Source organism: Symsagittifera roscoffensis, chromosome 6 (genome assembly GCF_963678635.1).
Source record: "Symsagittifera roscoffensis chromosome 6, txSymRosc1.1, whole genome shotgun sequence".
Lineage (NCBI taxonomy): Eukaryota > Metazoa > Xenacoelomorpha > Acoela > Convolutidae > Symsagittifera > Symsagittifera roscoffensis.
Window position 1 is genome coordinate 32,600,308 of NC_087067.1, and position 19,274 is coordinate 32,619,581.

Genomic DNA, 19,274 nt, shown 5'->3' on the forward strand with positions numbered 1-19,274 from the left:
TTGCATTTTTCATTAAAAACGGGGTGCTCTCTGCTGTCGCAGAGTGCATTCAAAGAAACCTATCAAATAGATTTGAAAACTTACCTATTTAATAAGTTTATCACAACAATTAGGCTAAAAGCATCTATCAGTATCCTGGCTGGTATTCGACCATATGCCACTAACGTTGAGTGAGCGGCTATCATGCCATAGATGGTCATCTAAGACACCCTGTACACGCTCCGTAGGTTTTGACCAGCCGATTTGGCCATAAAACTCATTGGGCCAAAAAAATTCGAAAATTGTCAATTTTTCAAATTTTGTTTGAATTGCATAAATTATAACGTGAGCGTGCAAAATTTTACATGGTATAAGAGCATATTTCTACTCTCGCGCGAGGGCGAGTGTTTTAAAAGTAATGTACATAGTTATATGCTAGTCAGGATATAAATGGAAGCGGAATTACTCAAATGCCTAAGGCAGAACCGCAGATTCTGTCTTTGTCTACATCGTTAAGCCCATGTCGTATGTAACGGCACAAACGCAGATGGTTATAACGTAGTCTACTGTACTCTTACGATAGATTTACTAGCCAGCAGGGGAGTTTTGTTAGGGCGAAGTGTCATTATGGCTACCTCTTTTCAACTTTCCCCCTTGACCTTTCATAAGTTGGTCCGGGAGCAACATAGCTCTCAACCCAGTCGGATAAATATAAATTTTTATGATGCGAGCTGTTTTTTCATTGTTGTGTTCAAGGCATGTACCAAAATTAGGAAAAGGTTTAGCTATCGCTTCTCGGCCTTTTGGCTAAGATCATGTGTAGTATCTGTTCTTGTCAGCTTAATATCTGGCATGCTGGGCATAGCCTGGCACCAATATTAAACTGATTTTTACTTCCCGAGTTAACACCGAAGCTTGCTTCAGTTGACTCACGGATTGTCCCGGTCTTACACTACCATCGGGAGCAGTCCACCTGAAAATTCTGAACCTGCAAATTACCTTAATAGAGTGAAGATGTCAGTATGAAGAGTCTAATTGAGACTGGTGAATTGCGCGAACGGCCATAACTTGCCCAAAAAACTTGAGACTTCCAAATTTTGCTATTTCTATCGTAAGACCATCGTCAAATCTTGGGGGACTGAGAAAATGAATCAATTTCGTCGAACCAGTTCAAAGTTATGAGTTCTTGAAAGCTCGGTGATGCCAAAAAGTTAAGCCTAATCGAGCGTGGTGCAAAAAACGAAAATTTCAAAATTTTTGTTATTTTCTGTCTAAATTTTATTTTTTCAATATCGTATCACAATTTTGGACTCAGAACAATTCCAACGAGCTCAAAACGACTTCTTTAGCTTCAGTGTTCGTGGAGTAATCATCAGTTGAAATTTTGGGGGGAGCTGAAATTCGGCCATTTTGGAAGAAAATCGACCTAAAAGCTAACTTTTACGTTAGTGCAATTTTTTTCTTGCATTTTCATAAAATGGGGTGCTCTCTGCTGTCGCAGAGTGCATTCAAAGAAACTTATCAAATAGATTTGAAAACTTACCTATTTAATAAGTTTATCACAACAATTAGGCTAAAAGCATCTATCAGTATCCTGGCTGGTATTCGACCATATGCCACTAACGTTGAGTGAGCAGCTATCATGCCATAGATGGTCATCTAAGACACCCTGTACACGCTCCGTAGGTTTTGACCAGCCGATTTGGCCATAAAACTCATTGGGCCAAAAAAATTCTGAAAATTGTCAATTTTTCAAATTTTGTTTGAATTGCATAAATTATAACGTGAGCGTGCAAAATTTTACATGGTATAAGAGCATATTTCTACTCTCGCGCGAGGGCGAGTGTTTTAAAAGTAATGTACATAGTTATATGCTAGTCAGGATATAAATGGAAGCGGAATTACTCAAATGCCTAAGGCAGAACCGCAGATTCTGTCTTTGTCTACATCGTTAAGCCCATGTCGTATGTAACGGCAGAAACGCAGATGGTTATAACGTAGTCTACTGTACTCTTACGATAGATTTACTAGCCAGCAGGGGAGTTTTGTTAGGGCGAAGTGTCATTATGGCTACCTCTTTTCAACTTTCCCCCTTGACCTTTCATAAGTTGGTCCGGGAGCAACATAGCTCTCAACCCAGTCGGATAAATATAAATTTTTATGATGCGAGCTGTTTTTTCATTGTTGTGTTCAAGGCATGTATCAAAATTAGGAAAAGGTTTAGTTATCGCTTCTCGGCCTTTTGGCTAAGATCATGTGTAGTATCTGTTCTTGTCAGCTTAATATCTGGCATGCTGGGCATAGCCTGGCACCAATATTAAACTGATTTTTACTTCCCGAGTTAACACCGAAGCTTGCTTCAGTTGACTCACGGATTGTCACGGTCTTACACTACCATCGGGAGCAGTCCACCTGAAAATTCTGAACCTGCAAATTACCTTAATAGAGTGAAGATGTCAGTATGAAGAGTCTAATTGAGACTGGTGAATTGCGCGAACGGCCATAACTTGCCCAAACAACTTAACACTTCCAAATTTTGCTATTTCTATCGTAAGACCATCGTCAAATCTTGGGGGACTGAGAAAATGAACCAATTTTGTCGAACCAGTTCAAAGTTATGAGTTCTTGAAAGCTCGGTGATGCCAAAAAGTTAAGCCTAATCGAGCGTGGTGCAAAAAACGAAAATTTCAAAATTTTTGTTCTTTTCTGTCTAAATTTTATTTTTTCAATATCGTATCACAATTTTGGACTCAGAACTATTCCAACGAGCCCAAAACGACTTCTTTAGCTTCAGTGTTCGTGGAGTAATCATCAGTTGAAATTTTGGGGGGAGCTGAAATTCGGCCATTTTGGAAGAAAATCGACCTAAAACCTAACTTTTAAGTTAGTGCAATTTTTTTCTTGCATTTTTCATAAAATGGGGTGCTCTCTGCTGTCGCAGAGTGCATTCAAAGAAACTTATCAAATAGATTTGAAAACTTACCTATTTAATAAGTTTATCACAACAATTATGCTAAAAGCATCTATCAGTATCCTGGCTGGTATTCGACCATATGCCACTAACGTTGAGTGAGCGGCTATCATGCCATAGATGGTCATCTAAGACACCCTGTACACGCTCCGTAGGTTTTGACCAGCCGATTTGGCCATAAAACTCATTGGGCCAAAAAAATTCGAAAATTGTCAATTTTTCAAATTTTGTTTGAATTGCATAAATTATAACGTGAGCGTGCAAAATTTTACATGGTATAAGAGCATATTTCTACTCTCGCGCGAGGGCGAGTGTTTTAAAAGTAATGTACATAGTTATATGCTAGTCAGGATATAAATGGAAGCGGAATTACTCAAATGCCTAAGGCAGAACCGCAGATTCTGTCTTTGTCTACATCGTTAAGCCCATGTCGTATGTAACGGCACAAACGCAGATGGTTATAACGTAGTCTACTGTACTCTTACGATAGATTTACTAGCCAGCAGGGGAGTTTTGTTAGGGCGAAGTGTCATTATGGCTACCTCTTTTCAACTTTCCCCCTTGACCTTTCATAAGTTGGTCCGGGAGCAACATAGCTCTCAACCCAGTCGGATAAATATAAATTTTTATGATGCGAGCTGTTTTTTCATTGTTGTGTTCAAGGCATGTACCAAAATTAGGAAAAGGTTTAGCTATCGCTTCTCGGCCTTTTGGCTAAGATCATGTGTAGTATCTGTTCTTGTCAGCTTAATATCTGGCATGCTGGGCATAGCCTGGCACCAATATTAAACTGATTTTTACTTCCCGCGTTATCACCGAAGCTTGCTTCAGTTGACTCACGGATTGTCCCGGTCTTACACTACCATCGGGAGCAGTCCACCTGAAAATTCTGAACCTGCAAATTACCTTAATAGAGTGAAGATGTCAGTATGAAGAGTCTAATTAAGACTGGTGAATTGCGCGAACGGCCATAACTTGCCCAAAAAACTTAAGACTTCCAAATTTTGCTATTTCTATCGTAAGACCATCGTCAAATCTTGGGGGACTGAGAAAATGAATCAATTTCGTCGAACCAGTTCAAAGTTATGAGTTCTTGAAAGCTCGGTGATGCCAAAAAGTTAAGCCTAATCGAGCGTGGTGCAAAAAACGAAAATTTCAAAATTTTTGTTATTTTCTGTCTAAATTTTATTTTTTCAATATCGTATCACAATTTTGGACTCAGAACAATTCCAACGAGCTCAAAACGACTTCTTTAGCTTCAGTGTTCGTGGAGTAATCATCAGTTGAAATTTTGGGGGGAGCTGAAATTCGGCCATTTTGGAAGAAAATCGACCTAAAAGCTAACTTTTAAGTTAGTGCAATTTTTTTCTTGCATTTTTCATAAAATGGGGTGCTCTCTGCTGTCGCAGAGTGCATTCAAAGAAACTTATCAAATAGATTTGAAAACTTACCTATTTAATAAGTTTATCACAACAATTAGGCTGAAAGCATCTATCAGTATCCTGGCTGGTATTCGACCATATGCCACTAACGTTGAGTGAGCAGCTATCATGCCATCGATGGTCATCTAAGACACCCTGTACACGCTCCGTAGGTTTTGACCAGCCGATTTGGCCATAAAACTCATTGGGCCAAAAAAATTCTGAAAATTGTCAATTTTTCAAATTTTGTTTGAATTGCATAAATTATAACGTGAGCGTGCAAAATTTTACATGGTATAAGAGCATATTTCTACTCTCGCGCGAGGGCGAGTGTTTTAAAAAAAATGTACATAGTTATATGCTAGTCAGGATATAAATGGAAGCGGAATTACTCAAATGCCTAAGGCAGAACCGCAGATTCTGTCTTTGTCTACATCGTTAAGCCCATGTCGTATGTAACGGCACAAACGCAGATGGTTATAACGTAGTCTACTGTACTCTTACGATAGATTTACTAGCCAGCAGGGGAGTTTTGTTAGGGCGAAGTGTCATTATGGCTACCTCTTTTCAACTTTCCCCCTTGACCTTTCATAAGTTGGTCCGGGAGCAACATAGCTCTCAACCCAGTCGGATAAATATAAATTTTTATGATGCGAGCTGTTTTTTCATTGTTGTGTTCAAGGCATGTACCAAAATTAGGAAAAGGTTTAGCTATCGCTTCTCGGCCTTTTGGCTAAGATCATGTGTAGTATCTGTTCTTGTCAGCTTAATATCTGGCATGCTGGGCATAGCCTGGCACCAATATTAAACTGATTTTTACTTCCCGAGTTAACACCGAAGCTTGCTTCAGTTGACTCACGGATTGTCCCGGTCTTACACTACCATCGGGAGCAGTCCACCTGAAAATTCTGAACCTGCAAATTACCTTAATAGAGTGAAGATGTCAGTATGAAGAGTCTAATTGAGACTGGTGAATTGCGCGAACGGCCATAACTTGCCCAAAAAACTTAAGACTTCCAAATTTTGCTATTTCTATCGTAAGACCATCGTCAAATCTTGGGGGACTGAGAAAATGAATCAATTTCGTCGAACCAGTTCAAAGTTATGAGTTCTTGAAAGCTCGGTGATGCCAAAAAGTTAAGCCTAATAGAGCGTGGTGCAAAAAACGAAAATTTCAAAATTTTTGTTATTTTCTGTCTAAATTTTATTTTTTCAATATCGTATCACAATTTTGGACTCAGAACAATTCCAACGAGCTCAAAACGACTTCTTTAGCTTCAGTGTTCGTGGAGTAATCATCAGTTGAAATTTTCGGGGGAGCTGAAATTCGGCCGTTTTGGAAGAAAATCGACCTAAAAGCTAACTTTTAAGTTAGTGCAATTTTTTTCCTGCATTTTTCATAAAATGGGGAGCTCTCTGCTGTCGCAGAGTGCATTCAAAGAAACTTATCAAATAGATTTGAAAACTTACCTATTTAATAAGTTTATCACAACAATTAGGCTAAAAGCATCTATCAGTATCCTGGCTGGTATTCGACCATATGCCACTAACAATGAGTGAGCGGCTATCATGCCATAAATGGTCATCTAAGACACCTTGTACACGCTCCGTAGGTTTTGACCAGCCGATTTGGCCATAAAACTCATTGGGCCAAAAAAATTCTGAAAATTGTCAATTTTTCAAATTTTGTTTGAATTGCATAAATTATAACGTGAGCGTGCAAAATTTTACATGGTATAAGAGTATATTTCTACTCTCGCGCGAGGGCGAGTGTTTTAAAAGTAATGTACATAGTTATATGCTAGTCAGGATATAAATGGAAGCGGAATTACTCAAATGCCTAAGGCAGAACCGCAGATTCTGTCTTTGTCCACATCGTTAAGCCCATGTCGTATGTAACGGCACAAACGCAGATGGTTATAATGTAGTCTACTGTACTCTTACGATAGATTTACTAGCCAGCAGGGGAGTTTTGTTAGGGCGAAGTGTCGTTATGGCTACCTCTTTTCAACTTTCCCCCTTGACCTTTCATAAGTTGGTCCGGGAGCAACCCAGCTCTCAACCCAGTCGGATAAATATAAATTTTTATGATGCGAGCTGTTTTTTCATTGTTGTGTTCAAGGCATGTACCAAAATTAGGAAAAGGTTTAGTTATCGCTTCTCGGCCTTTTGGCTAAGATCATGTGTAGTATCTGTTCTTGTCAGCTTAATATCTGGCATGCTGGGCATAGCCTGGCACCAATATTAAACTGATTTTTACTTCCCGAGTTAACACCGAAGCTTGCTTCAGTTGACTCACGGATTGTCCCGGTCTTACACTACCATCGGGAGCAGTCCACCTGAAAATTCTGAACCTGCAAATTACCTTAATAGAGTGAAGATGTCAGTATGAAGAGTCTAATTGAGACTGGTGAATTGCGCGAACGGCCATAACTTGCCCAAAAAACTTAACACTTCCAAATTTTGCTATTTCTATCGTAAGACCATCGTCAAATCTTGGGGGACTGAGAAAATGAACCAATTTTGTCGAACCAGTTCAAAGTTATGAGTTCTTGAAAGCTCGGTGATGCCAAAAAGTTAAGCCTAATCGAGCGTGGTGCAAAAAACGAAAATTTCAAAATTTTTGTTCTTTTCTGTCTAAATTTTATTTTTTCAATATCGTATCACAATTTTGGACTCAGAACAATTCCAACGAGCTCAAAACGACTTCTTTAGCTTCAGTGTTCGTGGAGTAATCATCAGTTGAAATTTTGGGGGGAGCTGAAATTCGGCCATTTTGGAAGAAAATCGACCTAAAAGCTAACTTTTAACTTAGTGCAATTTATTTCTTGCATTTTTCATAAAATGGGGTGCTCTCTGCTGTCGCAGAGTGCATTCAAAGAAACTTATCAAATAGATTTGAAAACTTACCTATTTAATAAGTTTATCACAACAATTAGGCTAAAAGCATCTATCAGTATCCTGGCTGGTATTCGACCATATGCCACTAACGTTGAGTGAGCAGCTATCATGCCATAGATGGTCATCTAAGACACCCTGTACACGCTCCGTAGGTTTTGACCAGCCGATTTGGCCATAAAACTCATTGGGCCAAAAAAATTCTGAAAATTGTCAATTTTTCAAATTTTGTTTGAATTGCATAAATTATAACGTGAGCGTGCAAAATTTTACATGGTATAAGAGCATATTTCTACTCTCGCGCGAGGGCGAGTGTTTTAAAAGTAATGTACATAGTTATATGCTAGTCAGGATATAAATGGAAGCGGAATTACTCAAATGCCTAAGGCAGAACCGCAGATTCTGTCTTTGTCTACATCGTTAAGCCCATGTCGTATGTAACGGCAGAAACGCAGATGGTTATAACGTAGTCTACTGTACTCTTACGATAGATTTACTAGCCAGCAGGGGAGTTTTGTTAGGGCGAAGTGTCATTATGGCTACCTCTTTTCAACTTTCCCCCTTGACCTTTCATAAGTTGGTCCGGGAGCAACATAGCTCTCAACCCAGTCGGATAAATATAAATTTTTATGATGCGAGCTGTTTTTTCATTGTTGTGTTCAAGGCATGTACCAAAATTAGGAAAAGGTTTAGTTATCGCTTCTCGGCCTTTTGGCTAAGATCATGTGTAGTATCTGTTCTTGTCAGCTTAATATCTGGCACCAATATTAAACTGATTTTTACTTCCCGAGTTAACACCGAAGCTTGCTTCAGTTGACTCACGGATTGTCCCGGTCTTACACTACCATCGGGAGCAGTCCACCTGAAAATTCTGAACCTGCAAATTCCCTTAATAGAGTGAAGATGTCAGTATGAAGAGTCTAATTGAGACTGGTGAATTGCGCGAACGGCCATAACTTGCCCAAAAAACTTAACACTTCCAAATTTTGCTATTTCTATCGTAAGACCATCGTCAAATCTTGGGGGACTGAGAAAATGAACCAATTTTGTCGAACCAGTTCAAAGTTATGAGTTCTTGAAAGCTCGGTGATGCCAAAAAGTTAAGCCTAATCGAGCGTGGTGCAAAAAACGAAAATTTCAAAATTTTTGTTCTTTTCTGTCTAAATTTTATTTTTTCAATATCGTATCACAGTTTTGGACTCAGAACAATTCCAACGAGCTCAAAACGACTTCTTTAGCTTCAGTGTTCGTGGAGTAATCATCAGTTGAAATTTTGGGGGGAGCTGAAATTCGGCCATTTTGGAAGAAAATCGACCTAAAAGCTAACTTTTAACTTAGTGCAATTTTTTTCTTGCATTTTTCATAAAATGGGGTGCTCTCTGCTGTCGCAGAGTGCATTCAAAGAAACTTATCAAATAGATTTGAAAACTTACCTATTTAATAAGTTTATCACAACAATTAGGCTAAAAGCATCTATCAGTATCCTGGCTGGTATTCGACCATATGCCACTAACGTTGAGTGAGCAGCTATCATGCCATCGATGGTCATCTAAGACACCCTGTACACGCTCCGTAGGTTTTGACCAGCCGATTTGGCCATAAAACTCATTGGGCCAAAAAAATTCTGAAAATTGTCAATTTTTCAAATTTTGTTTGAATTGCATAAATTATAACGTGAGCGTGCAAAAATTTACATGGTTTAAGAGCATATTTCTACTCTCGCGCGAGGGCGAGTGTTTTAAAAGTAATGTACATAGTTATATGCTAGTCAGGATATAAATGGAAGCGGAATTACTCAAATGCCTAAGGCAGAACCGCAGATTCTGTCTTTGTCTACATCGTTAAGCCCATGTCGTATGTAACGGCAGAAACGCAGATGGTTATAACGTAGTCTACTGTACTCTTACGATAGATTTACTAGCCAGCAGGGGAGTTTTGTTAGGGCGAAGTGTCATTATGGCTACCTCTTTTCAACTTTCCCCCTTGACCTTTCATAAGTTGGTCCGGGAGCAACATAGCTCTCAACCCAGTCGGATAAATATAAATTTTTATGATGCGAGCTGTTTTTTCATTGTTGTGTTCAAGGCATGTACCAAAATTAGGAAAAGGTTTAGCTATCGCTTCTCGGCCTTTTGGCTAAGATCATGTGTAGTATTTGTTCTTGTCAGCTTAATATCTGGCATGCTGGGCATAGCCTGTCACCAATATTAAACTGATTTTTACTTCCCGAGTTAACACCGAAGCTTGCTTCAGTTGACTCACGGATTTTCCCGGTCTTACACTACCATCGGGAGCAGTCCACCTGAAAATTCTGAACCTGCAAATTACCTTAATAGAGTGAAGATGTCAGTATGAAGAGTCTAATTGAGACTGGTGAATTGCGCGAACGGCCATAACTTGCCCAAAAAACTTAACACTTCCAAATTTTGCTATTTCTATCGTAAGACCATCGTCAAATCTTGGGGGACTGAGAAAATGAACCAATTTTGTCGAACCAGTTCAAAGTTATGAGTTCTTGAAAGCTCGGTGATGCCAAAAAGTTAAGCCTAATCGAGCGTGGTGCAAAAAACGAAAATTTCAAAATTTTTGTTCTTTTCTGTCTAAATTTTATTTTTTCAATATCGTATCACAATTTTGGACTCAGAACAATTCCAACGAGCTCAAAACGACTTCTTTAGCTTCAGTTTTCGTGGAGTAATCATCAGTTGAAATTTTGGGGGGAGCTGAAATTCGGCCATTTTGGAAGAAAATAGACCTAAAAGCTAACTTTTAACTTAGTGCAATTTTTTTCTTGCACTTTTCATAAAATGGGGAGCTCTCTGCTGTCGCAGAGTGCATTCAAAGAAACTTATCAAATAGATTTGAAAACTTACCTATTTAATAAGTTTATCACAACAATTAGGCTAAAAGCATCTATCAGTATCCTGGCTGGTATTCGGCCATATGCCACTAACGTTGAGTGAGCAGCTATCATGCCATAGATGGTCATCTAAGACACCCTGTACACGCTCCGTAGGTTTTGACCAGCCGATTTGGCCATAAAACTCATTGGGCCAAAAAAATTCTGAAAATTGTCAATTTTTCAAATTTTGTTTGAATTGCATAAATTATAACGTGAGCGTGCAAAATTTTACATGGTATAAGAGCATATTTCTACTCTCGCGCGAGGGCGAGTGTTTTAAAAGTAATGTACATAGTTATATGCTAGTCAGGATATAAATGGAAGCGGAATTACTCAAATGCCTAAGGCAGAACCGCAGATTCTGTCTTTGTCTACATCGTTAAGCCCATGTCGTATGTAACGGCAGAAACGCAGATGGTTATAACGTAGTCTACTGTACTCTTACGATAGATTTACTAGCCAGCAGGGGAGTTTTGTTAGGGCGAAGTGTCATTATGGCTACCTCTTTTCAACTTTCCCCCTTGACCTTTCATAAGTTGGTCCGGGAGCAACATAGCTCTCAACCCAGTCGGATAAATATAAATTTTTATGATGCGAGCTGTTTTTTCATTGTTGTGTTCAAGGCATGTACCAAAATTAGGAAAATGTTTAGATATCGCTTCTCGGCCTTTTGGCTAAGATCATGTGTAGTATTTGTTCTTGTCAGCTTAATATCTGGCATGCTGGGCATAGCCTGGCACCAATATTAAACTGATTGTTGCTTCCCGAGTTAACACCGAAGCTTGCTTCAGTTGACTCACGGATTGTCCCGGTCTTACACTACCATCGGGAGCAGTCCACCTGAAAATTCTGAACCTGCAAATTCCCTTAATAGAGTGAAGATGTCAGTATGAAGAGTCTAATTGAGACTGTTGAATTGCGCGAACGGCCATAACTTGCCCAAAAAACTTAACACTTCCAAATTTTGCTATTTCTATCGTAAGACCATCGTCAAATCTTGGGGGACTGAGAAAATGAACCAATTTTGTCGAACCAGTTCAAAGTTATGAGTTCTTGAAAGCTCGGTGATGCCAAAAAGTTAAGCCTAATCGAGCGTGGTGCAAAAAACGAAAATTTCAAAATTTTTGTTCTTTTCTGTCTAAATTTTATTTTTTCAATATCGTATCACAGTTTTGGACTCAGAACAATTCCAACGAGCTCAAAACGACTTCTTTAGCTTCAGTGTTCGTGGAGTAATCATCAGTTGAAATTTTGGGGGGAGCTGAAATTCGGCCATTTTGGAAGAAAATAGACCTAAAAGCTAACTTTTAACTTAGTGCAATTTTTTTCTTGCACTTTTCATAAAATGGGGAGCTCTCTGCTGTCGCAGAGTGCATTCAAAGAAACTTATCAAATAGATTTGAAAACTTACCTATTTAATAAGTTTATCACAACAATTAGGCTAAAAGCATCTATCAGTATCCTGGCTGGTATTCGGCCATATGCCACTAACGTTGAGTGAGCAGCTATCATGCCATAGATGGTCATCTAAGACACCCTGTACACGCTCCGTAGGTTTTGACCAGCCGATTTGGCCATAAAACTCATTGGGCCAAAAAAATTCTGAAAATTGTCAATTTTTCAAATTTTGTTTGAATTGCATAAATTATAACGTGAGCGTGCAAAATTTTACATGGTATAAGAGCATATTTCTACTCTCGCGCGAGGGCGAGTGTTTTAAAAGTAATGTACATAGTTATATGCTAGTCAGGATATAAATGGAAGCGGAATTACTCAAATGCCTAAGGCAGAACCGCAGATTCTGTCTTTGTCTACATCGTTAAGCCCATGTCGTATGTAACGGCAGAAACGCAGATGGTTATAACGTAGTCTACTGTACTCTTACGATAGATTTACTAGCCAGCAGGGGAGTTTTGTTAGGGCGAAGTGTCATTATGGCTACCTCTTTTCAACTTTCCCCCTTGACCTTTCATAAGTTGGTCCGGGAGCAACATAGCTCTCAACCCAGTCGGATAAATATAAATTTTTATGATGCGAGCTGTTTTTTCATTGTTGTGTTCAAGGCATGTACCAAAATTAGGAAAATGTTTAGATATCGCTTCTCGGCCTTTTGGCTAAGATCATGTGTAGTATTTGTTCTTGTCAGCTTAATATCTGGCATGCTGGGCATAGCCTGGCACCAATATTAAACTGATTGTTGCTTCCCGAGTTAACACCGAAGCTTGCTTCAGTTGACTCACGGATTGTCCCGGTCTTACACTACCATCGGGAGCAGTCCACCTGAAAATTCTGAACCTGCAAATTACCTTAATAGAGTGAAGATGTCAGTATGAAGAGTCTAATTGAGACTGGTGAATTGCGCGAACGGCCATAACTTGCCCAAAAAACTTAAGACTTCCAAATTTTGCTATTTCTATCGTAAGACCATCGTCAAATCTTGGGGGACTGAGAAAATGAATCAATTTCGTCGAACCAGTTCAAAGTTATGAGTTCTTGAAAGCTCGGTGATGCCAAAAAGTTAAGCCTAATCGAGCGTGGTGCAAAAAACGAAAATTTCAAAATTTTTGTTCTTTTCTGTCTAAATTTTATTTTTTCAATATCGTATCACAATTTTGGACTCAGAACAATTCCAACGAGCTCAAAACGACTTCTTTAGCTTCAGTGTTCGTGGAGTAATCATCAGTTGAAATTTTGGGGGGAGCTGAAATTCGGCCATTTTGGAAGAAAATCGACCTAAAAGCTAACTTTTAACTTAGTGCAATTTTTTTCTTGCACTTTTCATAAAATGGGGAGCTCTCTGCTGTCGCAGAGTGCATTCAAAGAAACTTATCAAATAGATTTGAAAACTTACCTATTTAATAAGTTTATCACAACAATTAGGCTAAAAGCATCTATCAGTATCCTGGCTGGTATTCGGCCATATGCCACTAACGTTGAGTGAGCAGCTATCATGCCATAGATGGTCATCTAAGACACCCTGTACACGCTCCGTAGGTTTTGACCAGCCGATTTGGCCATAAAACTCATTGGGCCAAAAAAATTCTGAAAATTGTCAATTTTTCAAATTTTGTTTGAATTGCATAAATTATAACGTGAGCGTGCAAAATTTTACATGGTATAAGAGCATATTTCTACTCTCGCGCGAGGGCGAGTGTTTTAAAAGTAATGTACATAGTTATATGCTAGTCAGGATATAAATGGAAGCGGAATTACTCAAATGCCTAAGGCAGAACCGCAGATTCTGTCTTTGTCTACATCGTTAAGCCCATGTCGTATGTAACGGCAGAAACGCAGATGGTTATAACGTAGTCTACTGTACTCTTACGATAGATTTACTAGCCAGCAGGGGAGTTTTGTTAGGGCGAAGTGTCATTATGGCTACCTCTTTTCAACTTTCCCCCTTGACCTTTCATAAGTTGGTCCGGGAGCAACATAGCTCTCAACCCAGTCGGATAAATATAAATTTTTATGATGCGAGCTGTTTTTTCATTGTTGTGTTCAAGGCATGTACCAAAATTAGGAAAATGTTTAGATATCGCTTCTCGGCCTTTTGGCTAAGATCATGTGTAGTATTTGTTCTTGTCAGCTTAATATCTGGCATGCTGGGCATAGCCTGGCACCAATATTAAACTGATTGTTACTTCCCGAGTTAACACCGAAGCTTGCTTCAGTTGACTCACGGATTGTCCCGGTCTTACACTACCATCGGGAGCAGTCCACCTGAAAATTCTGAACCTGCAAATTACCTTAATAGAGTGAAGATGTCAGTATGAAGAGTCTAATTGAGACTGGTGAATTGCGCGAACGGCCATAACTTGCCCAAAAAACTTAAGACTTCCAAATTTTGCTATTTCTATCGTAAGACCATCGTCAAATCTTGGGGGACTGAGAAAATGAATCAATTTCGTCGAACCAGTTCAAAGTTATGAGTTCTTGAAAGCTCGGTGATGCCAAAAAGTTAAGCCTAATCGAGCGTGGTGCAAAAAACGAAAATTTCAAAATTTTTGTTCTTTTCTGTCTAAATTTTATTTTTTCAATATCGTATCACAATTTTGGACTCAGAACAATTCCAACGAGCTCAAAACGACTTCTTTAGCTTCAGTGTTCGTGGAGTAATCATCAGTTGAAATTTTGGGGGGAGCTGAAATTCGGCCATTTTGGAAGAAAATCGACCTAAAAGCTAACTTTTAACTTAGTGCAATTTTTTTCTTGCACTTTTCATAAAATGGGGAGCTCTCTGCTGTCGCAGAGTGCATTCAAAGAAACTTATCAAATAGATTTGAAAACTTACCTATTTAATAAGTTTATCACAACAATTAGGCTAAAAGCATCTATCAGTATCCTGGCTGGTATTCGGCCATATGCCACTAACGTTGAGTGAGCAGCTATCATGCCATAGATGGTCATCTAAGACACCCTGTACACGCTCCGTAGGTTTTGACCAGCCGATTTGGCCATAAAACTCATTGGGCCAAAAAAATTCTGAAAATTGTCAATTTTTCAAATTTTGTTTGAATTGCATAAATTATAACGTGAGCGTGCAAAATTTTACATGGTATAAGAGCATATTTCTACTCTCGCGCGAGGGCGAGTGTTTTAAAAGTAATGTACATAGTTATATGCTAGTCAGGATATAAATGGAAGCGGAATTACTCAAATGCCTAAGGCAGAACCGCAGATTCTGTCTTTGTCTACATCGTTAAGCCCATGTCGTATGTAACGGCAGAAACGCAGATGGTTATAACGTAGTCTACTGTACTCTTACGATAGATTTACTAGCCAGCAGGGGAGTTTTGTTAGGGCGAAGTGTCATTATGGCTACCTCTTTTCAACTTTCCCCCTTGACCTTTCATAAGTTGGTCCGGGAGCAACATAGCTCTCAACCCAGTCGGATAAATATAAATTTTTATGATGCGAGCTGTTTTTTCATTGTTGTGTTCAAGGCATGTACCAAAATTAGGAAAATGTTTAGATATCGCTTCTCGGCCTTTTGGCTAAGATCATGTGTAGTATTTGTTCTTGTCAGCTTAATATCTGGCATGCTGGGCATAGCCTGGCACCAATATTAAACTGATTGTTACTTCCCGAGTTAACACCGAAGCTTGCTTCAGTTGACTCACGGATTGTCCCGGTCTTACACTACCATCGGGAGCAGTCCACCTGAAAATTCTGAACCTGCAAATTACCTTAATAGAGTGAAGATGTCAGTATGAAGAGTCTAATTGAGACTGGTGAATTGCGCGAACGGCCATAACTTGCCCAAAAAACTTAAGACTTCCAAATTTTGCTATTTCTATCGTAAGACCATCGTCAAATCTTGGGGGACTGAGAAAATGAATCAATTTCGTCGAACCAGTTCAAAGTTATGAGTTCTTGAAAGCTCGGTGATGCCAAAAAGTTAAGCCTAATCGAGCGTGGTGCAAAAAACGAAAATTTCAAAATTTTTGTTATTTTCTGTCTAAATTTTATTTTTTCAATATCGTATCACAATTTTGGACTCAGAACAATTCCAACGAGCTCAAAACGACTTCTTTAGCTTCAGTTTTCGTGGAGTAATCATCAGTTGAAATTTTCGGGGGAGCTGAAATTCGGCCATTTTGGAAGAAAATCGACCTAAAAGCTAACTTTTAAGTTAGTGCAATTTTTTTCTTGCATTTTTCATAAAATGGGGAGCTCTCTGCTGTCGCAGAGTGCATTCAAAGAAACTTATCAAATAGATTTGAAAACTTACCTATTTAATAAGTTTATCACAACAATTAGGCTAAAAGCATCTATCAGTATCCTGGCTGGTATTCGACCATATGCCACTAACAATGAGTGAGCGGCTATCATGCCATAAATGGTCATCTAAGACACCTTGTACACGCTCCGTAGGTTTTGACCAGCCGATTTGGCCATAAAACTCATTGGGCCAAAAAAATTCTGAAAATTGTCAATTTTTCAAATTTTGTTTGAATTGCATAAATTATAACGTGAGCGTGGAAAATTTTACATGGTATAAGAGCATATTTCTACTCTCGCGCGAGGGCGAGTGTTTTAAAAGTAATGTACATAGTTATATGCTAGTTAGGATATAAATGGAAGCGGAATTACTCAAATGCCTAAGGCAGAACCGCAGATTCTGTCTTTGTCCACATCGTTAAGCCCATGTCGTATGTAACGGCACAAACGCAGATGGTTATAATGTAGTCTACTGTACTCTTACGATAGATTTACTAGCCAGCAGGGGAGTTTTGTTAGGGCGAAGTGTCGTTATGGCTACCTCTTTTCAACTTTCCCCCTTGACCTTTCATAAGTTGGTCCGGGAGCAACCCAGCTCTCAACCCAGTCGGATAAATATAAATTTTTATGATGCGAGCTGTTTTTTCATTGTTGTGTTCAAGGCATGTACCAAAATTAGGAAAAGGTTTAGTTATCGCTTCTCGGCCTTTTGGCTAAGATCATGTGTAGTATCTGTTCTTGTCAGCTTAATATCTGGCATGCTGGGCATAGCCTGGCACCAATATTAAACTGATTTTTACTTCCCGAGTTAACACAGAAGCTTGCTTCAGTTGACTCACGGATTGTCCCGGTCTTACACTACCATCGGGAGCCGTCCACCTGAAAATTCTGAACCTGCAAATTACCTTAATAGAGTGAAGATGTCAGTATGAAGAGTCTAATTGAGACTGGTGAATTGCGCGAACGGCCATAACTTGCCCAAAAAACTTAACACTTCCAAATTTTGCTATTTCTATCGTAAGACCATCGTCAAATTTTGGGGGACTGAGAAAATGAACCAATTTTGTCGAACCAGTTCAAAGTTATGAGTTCTTGAAAGCTCGGTGATGCCAAAAAGTTAAGCCTAATCGAGCGTGGTGCAAAAAACGAAAATTTCAAAATTTTTGTTCTTTTCTGTCTAAATTTTATTTTTTCAATATCGTATCACAATTTTGGACTCAGAAATATTCCAACGAGCCCAAAACGACTTCTTTAGCTTCAGTGTTCGTGGAGAAATCATCAGTTGAAATTTTGGGGGGAGCTGAAATTCGGCCATTTTGGAAGAAAATCGACCTAAAAGCTAACTTTTAAGTTAGTGCAATTTTTTTCTTGCATTTTTTATAAAATGGGGTGCTCTCTGCTGTCGCAGAGTGCATTCAAAGAAACTTATCAAATAGATTTGAAAACTTACCTATTTAATAAGTTTGTCACAACAATTAGGCTAAAAGCATCTATCAGTATCCTGGCTGGTATTCGACCATATGCCACTAACGTTGAGTGAGCGGCTATCATGCCATAATCGGTCATCTAAGACACCTTGTACACGCTCCGTAGGTTTTGATCAGCCGATTTGGCCATAAAACTCATTGGGCCAAAAAAATTCGAAAATTGTCAATTTTTCAAATTTTGTTTGAATTGCATAAATTATAACGTGAGCGTGCAAAATTTTACATGGTATAAGAGCATATTTCTACTCTCGCGCGAGGGCGAGTGTTTTAAAAGTTATGTACATAGTTATATGCTAGTCAGGATATAAATGGAAGCGGAATTACTCAAATGCCTAAGGCAGAACCGCAGATTCTGTCTTTGTCCACATCGTTAAGCCCATGTCGTATGTAACGGCACAAACGCAGATGGTTATAATGTAGTCTACTGTACTCTTACGATAGATTTACTAGCCAGCAGGGGAGTTTTGTTAGGGCGAAGTGTCGTTATGGCTACCTCTTTTCAACTTTCCCCCTTGACCTTTCATAAGTTGGTCCGGGAGCAACCCAGCTCTCAACCCAGTCGGATAAATATAAATTTTTATGATGCGAGCTGTTTTTTCATTGTTGTGTTCAAGGCATGTACCAAAATTAGGAAAAGGTTTAGTTATCGCTTCTCGGCCTTTTGGCTAAGATCATGTGTAGTATCTGTTCTTGTCAGCTTAATATCTGGCATGCTGGGCATAGCCTGGCACCAATATTAAACTGATTTTTACTTCCCGAGTTAACACCGAAGCTTGATTCAGTTGACTCACGGATTGTCCCGGTCTTACACTACCATCGGGAGCAGTCCACCTGAAAATTCTGAACCTGCAAATTACCTTAATAGAGAGAAGATGTCAGCATGAAGAGTCTAATTGAGACTGGTGAATTGCGCGAACGGCCATAACTTGCCCAAAAAACTTAACACTTCCAAATTTTGCTATTTCTATCGTAAGACCATCGTCAAATCTTGGGGGACTGAGAAAATGAACCAATTTTGTCGAACCAGTTCAAAGTTATGAGTTCTTGAAAGCTCGGTGATGCCAAAAAGTTAAGCCTAATCGAGCGTGGTGCAAAAAACGAAAATTTCAAAATTTGTGTTCTTTTCTGTCTAAATTTTATTTTTTCAATATCGTATCACAATTTTGGACTCAGAACTATTCCAACGAGCCCAAAACGACTTCTTTAGCTTCAGTTTTCGTGGAGAAATCATCAGTTGAAATTTTGGGGGGAGCTGAAATTCTGCCATTTTGGAAGAAAATCGACCTAAAAGCTAACTTTCTTGCATTTTTTATAAAATGGGGTGCTCTCTGCTGTCGCAGAGTGCATTCAAAGAAACTTATCAAATAGATTTGAAAACTTACCTATTTAATAAGTTTGTCACAACAATTAGGCTAAAAGCATCTTTCAGTATCCTGGCTGGTATTCGACCATATGCCACTAAAGTTGAGTGAGCGGCTATCATGCCATAAATGGTCATCTAAGACACCTTGTACACGCTCCGTAGGTTTTGACCAGCCGATTTGGCCATAAAACTCATTGGGCCAAAAAAATTCGAAAATTGTCAATTTTTCAAATTTTGTTTGAATTGCATAAATTATAACGTGAGCGTGCAAAATTTTACATGGTATAAGAGCATATTTCTACTCTCGCGCGAGGGCGAGTGTTTTAAAAGTAATGTACATAGTTATATGCTAGTCAGGATATAAATGGAAGCGGAATTACTCAAATGCCTAAGGCAGAACCGCAGATTCTGTCTTTGTCTACATCGTTAAGCCCATGTCGTATGTAACGGCAGAAACGCAGATGGTTATAACGTAGTCTACTCTACTCTTACGATAGATTTACTAGCCAGCAGGGGAGTTTTGTTAGGGCGA

General features: G+C 39.0%; 12 non-coding genes and 1 pseudogene across 12 annotated transcripts; all 13 read left to right on the forward strand.

Annotated features, from left to right (window-relative positions):
* Nucleotides 1–766: 766 nt before the first annotated feature.
* Nucleotides 767–957, forward strand: LOC134849311 (U2 spliceosomal RNA). Its single transcript, XR_010163335.1, has one exon. It is a non-coding gene; the product is annotated as a U2 spliceosomal RNA (small nuclear RNA).
* Nucleotides 958–2,205: 1,248 nt separating this feature from the next.
* Nucleotides 2,206–2,396, forward strand: LOC134849509 (U2 spliceosomal RNA). Its single transcript, XR_010163526.1, has one exon. It is a non-coding gene; the product is annotated as a U2 spliceosomal RNA (small nuclear RNA).
* Nucleotides 2,397–3,644: 1,248 nt separating this feature from the next.
* On the forward strand, nucleotides 3,645–3,835 carry LOC134849578 (U2 spliceosomal RNA). Its single transcript, XR_010163594.1, has one exon. It is a non-coding gene; the product is annotated as a U2 spliceosomal RNA (small nuclear RNA).
* Nucleotides 3,836–5,084: 1,249 nt separating this feature from the next.
* LOC134849312 (U2 spliceosomal RNA) lies at nucleotides 5,085–5,275 on the forward strand. Its single transcript, XR_010163336.1, has one exon. It is a non-coding gene; the product is annotated as a U2 spliceosomal RNA (small nuclear RNA).
* Nucleotides 5,276–6,524: 1,249 nt separating this feature from the next.
* Nucleotides 6,525–6,715, forward strand: LOC134849313 (U2 spliceosomal RNA). Its single transcript, XR_010163337.1, has one exon. It is a non-coding gene; the product is annotated as a U2 spliceosomal RNA (small nuclear RNA).
* Nucleotides 6,716–7,964: 1,249 nt separating this feature from the next.
* Nucleotides 7,965–8,136, forward strand: LOC134849741 (U2 spliceosomal RNA; annotated as a pseudogene).
* A 1,249-nt stretch (nucleotides 8,137–9,385) lies between these two features.
* LOC134849687 (U2 spliceosomal RNA) lies at nucleotides 9,386–9,576 on the forward strand. Its single transcript, XR_010163699.1, has one exon. It is a non-coding gene; the product is annotated as a U2 spliceosomal RNA (small nuclear RNA).
* A 1,249-nt stretch (nucleotides 9,577–10,825) lies between these two features.
* LOC134849576 (U2 spliceosomal RNA) lies at nucleotides 10,826–11,016 on the forward strand. Its single transcript, XR_010163592.1, has one exon. It is a non-coding gene; the product is annotated as a U2 spliceosomal RNA (small nuclear RNA).
* Nucleotides 11,017–12,265: 1,249 nt separating this feature from the next.
* LOC134849577 (U2 spliceosomal RNA) lies at nucleotides 12,266–12,456 on the forward strand. The gene has a single exon (XR_010163593.1). It is a non-coding gene; the product is annotated as a U2 spliceosomal RNA (small nuclear RNA).
* A 1,249-nt stretch (nucleotides 12,457–13,705) lies between these two features.
* LOC134849597 (U2 spliceosomal RNA) lies at nucleotides 13,706–13,896 on the forward strand. Its single transcript, XR_010163613.1, has one exon. It is a non-coding gene; the product is annotated as a U2 spliceosomal RNA (small nuclear RNA).
* Nucleotides 13,897–15,145: 1,249 nt separating this feature from the next.
* LOC134849599 (U2 spliceosomal RNA) lies at nucleotides 15,146–15,336 on the forward strand. The gene has a single exon (XR_010163614.1). It is a non-coding gene; the product is annotated as a U2 spliceosomal RNA (small nuclear RNA).
* A 1,249-nt stretch (nucleotides 15,337–16,585) lies between these two features.
* On the forward strand, nucleotides 16,586–16,776 carry LOC134849526 (U2 spliceosomal RNA). The gene has a single exon (XR_010163543.1). It is a non-coding gene; the product is annotated as a U2 spliceosomal RNA (small nuclear RNA).
* A 1,248-nt stretch (nucleotides 16,777–18,024) lies between these two features.
* Nucleotides 18,025–18,215, forward strand: LOC134849610 (U2 spliceosomal RNA). The gene has a single exon (XR_010163625.1). It is a non-coding gene; the product is annotated as a U2 spliceosomal RNA (small nuclear RNA).
* Nucleotides 18,216–19,274: the final 1,059 nt, after the last annotated feature.